The sequence below is a fragment of the Cricetulus griseus genome, chromosome X, assembly GCF_003668045.3.
Source record: "Cricetulus griseus strain 17A/GY chromosome X, alternate assembly CriGri-PICRH-1.0, whole genome shotgun sequence".
Taxonomy (NCBI): domain Eukaryota; kingdom Metazoa; phylum Chordata; class Mammalia; order Rodentia; family Cricetidae; genus Cricetulus; species Cricetulus griseus.
In genome coordinates, this window is record NC_048604.1 from 28,394,900 (window position 1) to 28,405,854 (window position 10,955).

A 10,955-nucleotide genomic window follows, 5' to 3' on the forward strand; every position below is an offset into this window, starting at 1 on the left:
ACACGAAAACCTCTAGTAAGTACATTTTTTCATATCTTAATGTTATGAGAATGAAAATGTGTTGGAGTTTCTTTTCCGATTACTTTAACTATATTATGAATAACGTGCTTTTTATATGGGTTTTGCAAATCAGATACGAGAAACACCATCTAAAGACTCCACATGGAGTTGGGCAGTGGGAGTGCACACCTTTAATGCCAGCATGCAGGGAGCAGAGGCAGGTGGCTCTCTGTGAGTTGAAAGCCAGCCTGGTCTCCAGATCGAGTTCCAGGACAGCCAGGGCTACACAGAGAAACCCTGTGTCAGAAAAAGAAAATGCTCCACAGGGCAGTCCACAGCTGTCTGGGAATCTCATGGATGCATACTGACTTGTGTGTAAAGATGCGCATTTACTTTCTGAAGGGAAAGTTCAGTATTTTGGGCTACACTTCATAGCAAACTTTGACAAAAAGAGGGTTAAAAGTCAGCAGTGAGAGGTTATCAGACTCCATGACGTCCGGGTAAAGATGATTTCCTTGTTCAGAAAGAAGCCTCTGGAACTGTTTAAATCATTCTACATAGCTGATCCTCATCTTGACTAAATTGCACAACTATCTTCATTATGTGACTCTAACTAGAACTGATAAGATTATAATGACCCCTTCTCCAGTTCGCGTTTATTTTTTTAAAACTGTTTTATTTTTTCCTCTCCTCGAGGCCCAGTTTATAATATGTTTTTCTCCAAGACCTGGTTTCCCACATCTGGATTAAATGATCTGGTCCCAATTTTCCCCTCAAAGCTATCTCTCCTTGTCTTAAAGAACTTTTGGGACTTTGCCAAACAACAGGAAAAGGTTTAGATTACAGTACGTGCTCTTTCCAGACTAGCCACAGTTCCCCCAGAGAATTCTCTGCCCTAAGCTTGGTGCACTTCCAGGAATGTGAAAGATTCGGGGGCCAGCTGTCAATGAAGCAATTCCTTCCACCTGCATCTTATCCAGCCCCTAGATTTCTAACTCATAAAGGAAGTTGGAAAGTTAAAGAGACGCACTTTGTCTAAAGAGCCTTAATTAGGTTTGGCATTGGGTTTGCAAGGGTGTTTTTCCCCCTTTCCCTATTAACAAAGAACTATTTGCACATCATAAATAAAGTAGAGGAAGAAAATTACATCTTAAAATCATTTCCACTTAAGAAACCAAGACAAAAATGGTACAGGTGGCTTTTTAAAGGGAAGAGGGAAAAAAAAAAACAGCACATAAGCCCTTTTCTTGAATAGGCCTCTAACTAGCCTTGGTGCAGCTGCAAGGGTGCATTTAATGTTCCTGTGATTTATTACTCTAAGAGGATATTCTCAACCATCATCTGCAAAAGAGGCCCGAGTCGTACGTAGAATGGAAGACTGAGAACATATTGGAACAGGCTACATTTCCCATGTGGTTTCCATTTTCTTTCTGATTGTATGCTTCAAGTCTTTTTTTAAAAGATGTTTAGCTGCCACAGATATCACAAAGCACCCTGCCCCAGGCAGCCTACAGCAGTCCTGAGCCAGGAACTGAGACTAGTAGCAAGGGGAGGAGCTAAAAGCATCCTCCATGCTGCAAAGGTGTGCTTTCTACCTGCAGCTCTCCATACAAAATGTCTTCCCTGACTTAAAGAGCTATGAGAGAGAGAGAGAGTCCCTGGACCAGATCAACAATAGTTAGTACAAAGCAACTATGCCACCAAGCACTATATGACAGTTCTGGCCTGTTTATATGGATTGTCTCATTTAGTCTTCTATTTCTCATTTCTGTTGCACAGATGAGGTATCTTTTTTTTGAGAGGGGGTTTCGAGACAGGGTTTCTCTGTGGCTTTGGAGGCTGTCCTGGAACTAGCTCTTGTAGACCAAGCTGGTCTCGAACTCACAGAAATTTGCCTGCCTCTGCCTCCCGAGTGCTGGGACTAAAGGCATGCACCACCATCACCTGGCTCAGATGAGGTATTTTGAACTGAGTGTTTTATCACTTTACTCATGATCACAAAGCCTGTGAGAAGAAAGCCAGGAATGAATTCTTGATTTCTATGATCCCAATAGTAGTGCTTTTAACTACCACACAATTTTAAGATCTTTCTTTTTTCTAGGATTACTCTCTGATGACAAATATAACATGAAACAAGCAACACGATAGCCCCCAGGCTGCCAAACATTCTAACTATAGAACTCACCAATGCCTGTCTTTACAGGTAGTGCCCTATGTGTGAAAAGTTCTACCAAACAAATACATGTATATCTGTCTTTTCCGTCAGTTACTTCTGTAAAACTATGATGTTTGTTGATTTGAGAAAGGATCTTACACTTTATCTCAGGTGGCTCTAAAACTTGTAGCAACCCTTCTGCCACCATTTCATTAGTGCTGAGATTAAAGGCATGCACCACCACACCCAACTTTAGGTACTTATAATGAAAATGACTTCTGATTTTCTTGATGCCATCTGTCCAAACTCTCTTGTATATATGCACATGAACATACATACTTATTCCTACTACCAAATATTGTTAATTAATTAACACACTTGATTCTCTGAAATAACCCTAACAAGTAGTTACTGCTGTTATTCATGTTATAGATTTAATGAGACTGACATGATGGGGAATGTATTTCTGTGTATGTTCATCTTATTGATTGTTGAATAAAGTACTGTTTGGCCAATGATTTAGCAAGTTAGACGGGACTAGGAGTCAAGGAGGATTCTGGGAAATGTAGTAAGGAAGTGGTGATCCGCAGGAAGTGACATAGCAGGGAGACTCATATATAAACAAGGGCAAGAAGGAAGTGGGACCCTTCTCTCTTCCTCCAGAGTCACCATGTGATCGCGAGATGAGGACACCAATGGAAGGCATCCTAAATAAGATAAGTCTTATAAAATATATAGATTTATGATAATTAAGACTGAGCTAACAGATGGGAGATCCTAGTCATTGGCCAAGCAGCATTTGTACCTAATATAAGTCTCTGTGTATTATTTTGTTCATCCACGTGGCGGGCATAACTCAAGTGGGTGGCAGAAAGATTTATCATAACACTGACATTCTAAAAACTTCTGTCACTTAATCAGATAAAGGAGCCAGTGTTTGAATTCCAATACATTTGACTTGAGAGCCCCAAGCCCTAAAGCACTACACTCTACTTTTCTTTTTCTTGACATGTTGATAATAGAGAGCAATGACATTGTATGATAAGAGTGGATCTTTACCTCTGTTGTGTTCTTCCCAAGTCAGCAGCCTCTGTATTACCATGAGAAATGCATCAGACAAAAACCACTGAAGGAATGCTGTAGTCTTCCAAATTGTCACAGCCATGAAAAATAAGAACTCGGGCGACATCTGCAGAACTGACACAAACAGGCACTCCAAAACTCCGTTTCACCACAAAAACAATGCATAATAAGCAAAGCATCCATTATCAACTTTTCCTGAACTGTGGATACCCAAAGCTCACAGAAAAGGGAGTTGTGCTTAGCAATAATAACCATCTGCACTGTGACCATGGATGTTTCTAGCATTTTCACCTACCCTGGACATAGCCCATTATTCTCTACTTCAGCAGCAAACACAAACAGAGCAGTCCAAAATCCTGGAGCAAGTCCTCAATGCTGAAGGGATCAAAAATACATGTTATTCTCAAAGACTTGTGTTGTTATTGTTGTTGTTTATTTGCCTTGTAATTCCCGGAAAAATGATGCAGAGTGTTTATTTAAATAGTCTAACTCAGATTCTGAGATGACTGAGGGGCAATTATTGAAATAATTTAAAGTAACTATATCAGTCACTACCACCTGGAGCCAGGCTTAACAGTTAAGGCAAACAATAAGCTAGCCTGCAATCTTTAGAGGAAAGGCTGGGGATGAAATGCTGTGATGAATAGTTTCTGAAAAGTTTACTCATACGCTTAGAAATCTAGAAGGCTTTGTGCATGCGCCAGACTAGGTGCACACCTGCAGAAGAGCTCACAAGTGCTCTTACATATGCCTGATGATGTACACTTTCATATAATTTAAAGAAAGCTGTGGGAAGTGACATTGCAGTTGGTAGATCCATATATCTGAAACTATTCAAGTTTCTAATCTTAGCCATGCCTAGTTAAAATGTAGCTAGTTAAAATTCTCAGTGAACACTGGCCCAATCTTCTATCTCTGCCTTTCACTGTTCCTTGTCTATTTAATTGGCATGTTGAGATGGGTGACCGAGCCTAGCCTGGTAGAGCTGCCAGAGCAGGGGCTTTTTGCCTGAAGCCAAGTCAGGAGCCAACATCAGACACTCATAGCAGCAGTTCAGCTCCAAACAAAATAGGAGAATGAATGGCCCCATGCAGCTGCTAGGATTGCTTTTATTCCAGGGCCTCTTTCTTTCCTTTCTACACCAGTCAATATTGGCCATTTTCTACTCCTCAGAGTTGCAGACAAACGAGTGTTCAGACTTGATGTGCCCACAAGTTGGACCCATAGTGAGTTCCTCACAACTGGTGCTTTGGGAGCCTTATTCTTGCTTTACCTTATCAGAAGTTGTTTTTAACTATTTGAGAAGCAAGCATTTGTCTGACATGCATTGTCTTTGAGGAGCCCTTTTGAGCCCATCGGAAGTTATGTTGAACTATTTGGACATCTACTGCTAAAACAGGAAATATGGGTTCTGTCATTTTATGTTGCTAACTAGCTGAAAAAGAGAAATTATAATAGAGAAACAAGCATGTTTAATAGGTCTATGTTTACATTTGTGTAACTGTAAGGAAAAGTAAGTTAGTAGTACCTTGGTGCCCCCAAGGAAAAATGTCTAGCTGACTAGTGTTTTATAATTTTATGGTGACTTATCTATGAATATGATCCGAATTAATGTGACTGTTTTATATGTCTGTTTGTAATTCAAAACTTAATCTTCCTCCAGACTTCCTGAAAATAACTCAGTAGCAAACCTGTAGCCACTTTAATTTTTGCATTTTTAACTATCTGGTGATAAGATTACAACTCTTGGCATGCCTAATTTAAAATATGTATGTGCGAATACAGTTTTATGAGTACAAACATTTTTAGGATTCTTTTAGTCCCTGCAATTGTAGTATTAATGTGTAGGTAGAGTTTATTGCCTGACTATCTGTTGTTTTTTTTTTTCCTTTTCTTTCCTCTTCTGCTGCAGCCTCTTTGGAAAAACAAATGACTATTCAGGTTTTAATCTTAGCCATGCCTAGTTAAAATAACATATTTAGGAGATAACTGTAGAACTTCTGGCTAAAGAAGAAAATGGCTCCTTTTAAAACCAAGTTGCTACTGCCCAATTGAAGTTTGCAAAATTGACAATGAAGTTTAGCCATGCACATAGGGGATCTTAATCTGTTTCATTTCCATCATAAATTTAACTTGAAACTACTTCTTTTTTCACAATACATTTAGGATAACAATAAATGTGTGTGTATAAATTGTTAGTATTAAAAAGAACAGATCACAGTTGTATTCTTATCAAGTCTATTATGAATAAGATTACTAATAATTAAAACTAATTAACATGTGAAATTCTATCAGCAGAAAATATGAAACAATTTAAGCTGTTTGGATGAGAAAAATCTATTTTTAAAGGGCATAAAGTACTTTAAAACAAAATAACTTTGTCTAAGTTCAAATGTCTGTGAAAGGTGTGTCAAAATGCAAATTTAGCTAAAGGATTTTCTAAACTCAAAATATAGCACAACCAATTGAAGTTAGAATGTAATATTCTGAGTCCAAAGCAATAAGGATTCCTTAAAACTATTGTTCTGAGGGACCAGCAAGCCTCCGCCCCTAACTGCAAGTTGATAGCTTCTAGGGGAGGATGGGTTAGTTGTCTTGAAGGGTATGAACCCTAGGAGGTCCACCATGCTCCAGTGGATGGCTGCACACCCAGGAGTATATGGGAAGCACAAATCGTATTTAGTGGGCTATTTAAAAAAAATAAGACATGGGCTAGTGAGAGAACTCAGCAGTTAAGAGCACTTTTTCTTGCAGAGAACCCTGGTTCAATTCCCAGCACCTACATAAAGTTCCAGATGATCCCCTTTTGACCCCCAAAAGGCACCAGGCATGCAAGTGGTACATAGACATAGATTCGAGCAAAACATTCATACACACAAAATAAAATAAATGTATCTAAAAAAGTTTAAAACACAAGACATAAAGTTGGGGGATGGAGTGATGAAATACATTTGAGAGGAGCTGGAGGGGGAGTAGGGGTTAAGTATGATCAAAAGACATTGTATACATAGGAAAGTCTCAAAGAACTAATATAAATACAGTATTTGTAAAAGAAATGAAAATATTGTTCTGTAATAAACATTTGCAAAACCATAAGCAGAAGGGGCAAAGATGTGTTTTATCAAGATAATCATTTCATCTTCTGCTGATTTTGGCAGGCTCTTGACTACTACTCAGGAAACCGAATTCTAACAAATTCAAGGTCCATTTAAGTTTCTGTTTGCATTAATGTCTTTTAGATGAGCACTTTATAAACAACTATTATTTCAAGAGGACTTTATTACTTTTAATCCCCTGCATATCCATGACACGTGTACAGATACATGTCTGAATTCTAACTAAATATTATACAAAAGTTTGAAGACTTAAAGCACCTGAGCTTAATATATACAAGTGCTCTGTTTTGTTCAATATGCCTTGCATCTGGACTTTAAACTCAAAAAGGAGCAACAAAATGGTTTGAATATTTCCGATACTTATAAGCAGAACTATTCAGATGAAGAAATGCAATTTTGAAAGTCTTTCGATTTAAGACCTAGCTCAGTGGGTGAAGATGCTTGCTGTCAAATCTGATGACCTGAGTTCAATCCCAGGGACACACATGGTGCAGCGAGAGAACAAAATTTTCTTTCGAGTGTAGAAGCTGAATTAGTATGTGTAACTGGGATGCTAATTGTAAATGTTAAATGTGTTTATGTTCATTGGGTATATAAAATTCAAAGCTTGAGACAACACTTTACCAAGACACTGCTCTCCAATGTAAAACTGCTAATCATGTTGACCTTTTCAAGGACTTGTATTGATGAGTTCCTGTGTGTATTGTGACTTATCTTTAAGCAAAGATAAATAGACATGCCCAGACATTATATACTCCAAGAAATGCTATTCTGACCATTAAACAGTATTAGACATTGGTCACCTAGGGGTATGATCTGTTAACAATTATAACCTTGTAGCACAAATAAATAAAAACCCAGAGGCAGATGTTAGGATTAAAGCTGAAGATCAGAGAAGCAAAATGGCCAACCAATTGAGAGCTCTCACCTCTACCAATGCTCAGACTGAAGGGGTAATCCACAAACCTCAGACTGCACCTCCAGACTGCTCTGCTCCTCACCAAATCTCAGACTGCTCCTGAGACTGCACTGAGCTCTTTATGTTCTCTCTAGTGCTGGGATCAAAGGCCTGAGTGTTATGATTAATCTTTCCGCCATAAGCCACTGAGCCCCACCGCCACGTGTGCACTCTATGCCAGCCGCCCGCCTGAGTTAGGGCCCCAATTAATGCACAGAGAGACTTGTATTAGGTACAATGCTGCTTGGCTAATGACTAGGATTCTCATCTGTTAGCTCAGTCTCAATTATCATAAATCTATATATTTTATAAGACTTACCTTATCGGATACCTTATTGGTGTCCCTCCTTGCCAGTGGATCACATTGCGCCTCTGGAGGAAGAGCGGAGGGGGAAAAGGGACACTTCCTGTTTCTCCTTTCTTAAATATGAGTCTCCTTGCTATGTCACTTCCTTCCTGGAACACCACTTCTCTACTACATTTCCCAGAATCCTCTTTGACTCCTAGTCCTGCCTAACTCCATTGACTTTTCTTTTCTTTTTCTTTTTTTTTTCTTTTTGGTTTTTTGAGACAGGGATTCTCTGTGTAGCCTTGACTGTCCTGAAACTCACTCCGTAGACCACCTGCTTCTGCCTCCAGAGTACTGGGATTAGAGGCGTGTGCCACCAGCACCTTTTGCTGTTGAAGGCCAGAAGATAAATTGTTGTCCTATACCTTCAAGTTCCCTTGAATTCAAGAACAGCAAGGCCTGCAGGCAGGACGAACCATCCCTACGATGAGAATAATTATCAGTGATGAAAATGCTACACCCTGGAACAGATCATATTGTAAAAACCAAGTAAGTTCCCTCAGTAGACAACAATGATTAACAGATTAAGCAATGCTTTTTGACTAGCTGACCGGAATGGAGCTAACAGCAATTATGAGCAAGATCACATCTTGACCAGGATGGTTTAAATGTACATTCAACTCGCCTCTACTCTAAATCTTCCTCTATTTAAACCAAAATCCTATGAAGATGAATTTGGGGTCTCTATACTGCTTTACTGGTTTCTCATCCCAATAATGTCCATTGATTGAACCTCTTTTTCTGGCTTACAATGAAAACTTAAACATAGATTATTTGTGATCTGAGAAAAACCTAGATTTTTTTTTTTACAAAATTCAGTATACCTTTGGGAGTAGCTTTTTAACTTATTATTATTTTTCTGTATGTCCTTTTTTTCAGTATAGTATGTAGCCTACAATTATGCACCCTAACCTTCTGTCATGATGTGTCAATAGAAGACAAAAAAAGAATGAGTACTGGATGTCTGTGTTCTCGGCTCTTTTTCATATAGCATCATATTCTAGCTTAGTAAATACAATGTCTTACCACCCTAAGAATATTGCATTTTCTTGGGAGCCTTCTCAAGTTTTGAATTGTCTTATGCCTTTCACTTGCTTCTCTTCTGTTTATTTTGTCTTTTTCTTCCATTTTGGATACCTTTTTCCAGTGACTGATAATTATTGGGTGTTTATTTGCTTTTAAATTCTCCTTTTAAATATTGAACAGAATCACAATGTAAAGGCAGGGCTTCTTCATGTTAGAGCAAAAATGTGGTCTCCTGGCTTTTTGTGCTCCCTGTCAACACTCCTTGTATATTCAGTTATTTCTCCAGAGAAAGTTTCTTAAAGTAAGTGCTTGTGGAGGGAGTAGGCCACCCGATTCGTTGCCTACTGATAGATGAGAGGAGCAGGTTTATAGTAAGTACCTCAGTCCAAAAGCAGGTATTCACTTATTTTGTCGGAATTTAGTTTCATGTGTCAGTGATCTTTTAAAAAGATCAACTCTGTGCCTTTGATGAAAGTTGCATGGCTTCTCCAATTCCTAAAACTTCCTGGGATTTTAGCAGAAAACTCAATTTGCCTTTTGTTGTCCTCCTTTTGTAAGCATGTAGACTACACCCCCGACCACGTTCTGCTTTTCTTCCCCCATATATTGTGGTTCTGAGTTACTGGTGTGGCCTAATTTAATTCAATGTGGAGAAAAAGAGACAAAAAATATTGTGCCAGTTGATAATGCCCAAATACCCACTTTGTATTTGTACTAGATGGAGGTTAACGGAAAAAAGAAAGTATTAATGGCATGAGACTATTCCCCATAATTACATAATGTGAACCTCCAGATGGAAGACACTACTATGTACCTGACAGAGCAAATGAGAAAATATCCAGAGAAGGCTTATCATCACCACATTTTGTATAATAAAACATAGACCACATATGCATTATTATAAGCCTTCAGATGGAAGCAAACACAAGGCTTTTACCCAGCTTAAAATGCAACACAGAAATCAGAATGACACTTGATGTTTCAATAGTACTAAACACTGGACTTTTTCTTGGCCTAGAAATGCACAGCTGATCGTGAAGAACATGAAGATACAGGCATTTCAAATACAGAAATTCTCAGTTTCCTGCACATCTTTTCTTAGGAAACTTCTTGAGAGGAAACCATGAGCTACAGGAAACAGATGAGTAGAAGGGATTCAGGATGGTAATTGTGCATGGGGCCTATAGCAGTTCTACTCAAAGGGTGGAAATAAAAGTAATTTGTCATTTCAGAAAAGTATCACAAATAGACTGTATGACCTTTTCTTAGTGAACAACAGAAGTAAGATACAGAAATGCTTAAAAATTTAAAAATACAAAAATATAAAAATATAAAAATTAAAAAGAAAATGCTATTCGAAAAGACTTAAGTAATCTGTATTAAAAATAAACTATAATATAAATAGGAAAACATGATTACATACTAGGATCAGATCACTCCCAAAGATGGTCACCTGTTAATTTGTACATGTAATTATATTGAAATTGTTATTTTCCATGCACTGTTCTAGACATTTTATAAGCATTACCACAAACATTGAATTCTTATAATTACCTTGTATATCCATACAATAATTATCTCTATTTATAGATATAGAAAGTGAGGATCAAGAAGCAAAGCTGTTTTCCCAAAGTTGTGCAAGTAGCTTGTAGAGCCAGACTGTATCTATGACTCCAGAGTTCTAGCCACTGTGCCCAAAAGCTATAGTGTTTTCCACTTACCTGATTCCTGCATGCTCTTCATTCATTCTCAGGTTTTACTGTGGTGTTTCTGACAATAATATTCTTGGAATTCTTTGAAGCTTTGATCTTCTCTGGGTGCGTCTATGGCTACCATTAACACAACCAATGGCTTCACTGCTCTCACAGCTGTTATCCCAGCAAGATAGGAAAAAGACTCCCACTTTCTGCATTAGTTGCAAGAGAATTTTCAAATGTCCTGACTCTTTCAGATCTCTAGATACTTAACAGAGGGAGATGTTTTGAGAATAGGCCATCAAAGGATTTCATCACTGTGAAAGTGTCAGAGAATGGTGTTTAGTATGTGACGCCAGAAGCCTCCAACACCCTCAGGATACATTATACTTGCAGGTATACTATGTGAATCTGAATATCCATATAGGCCAAGATGTATATAATAGCCTATTCCTTCCAAAGCCATGATGAGCAAAACAACACAAAATTGAAAATGATGACTATCAAAGATGGGAAACAGGAGGTACATGAAGCTTGTGCTGGCTAATTTTACATCAACTTAACACAAGTTAAA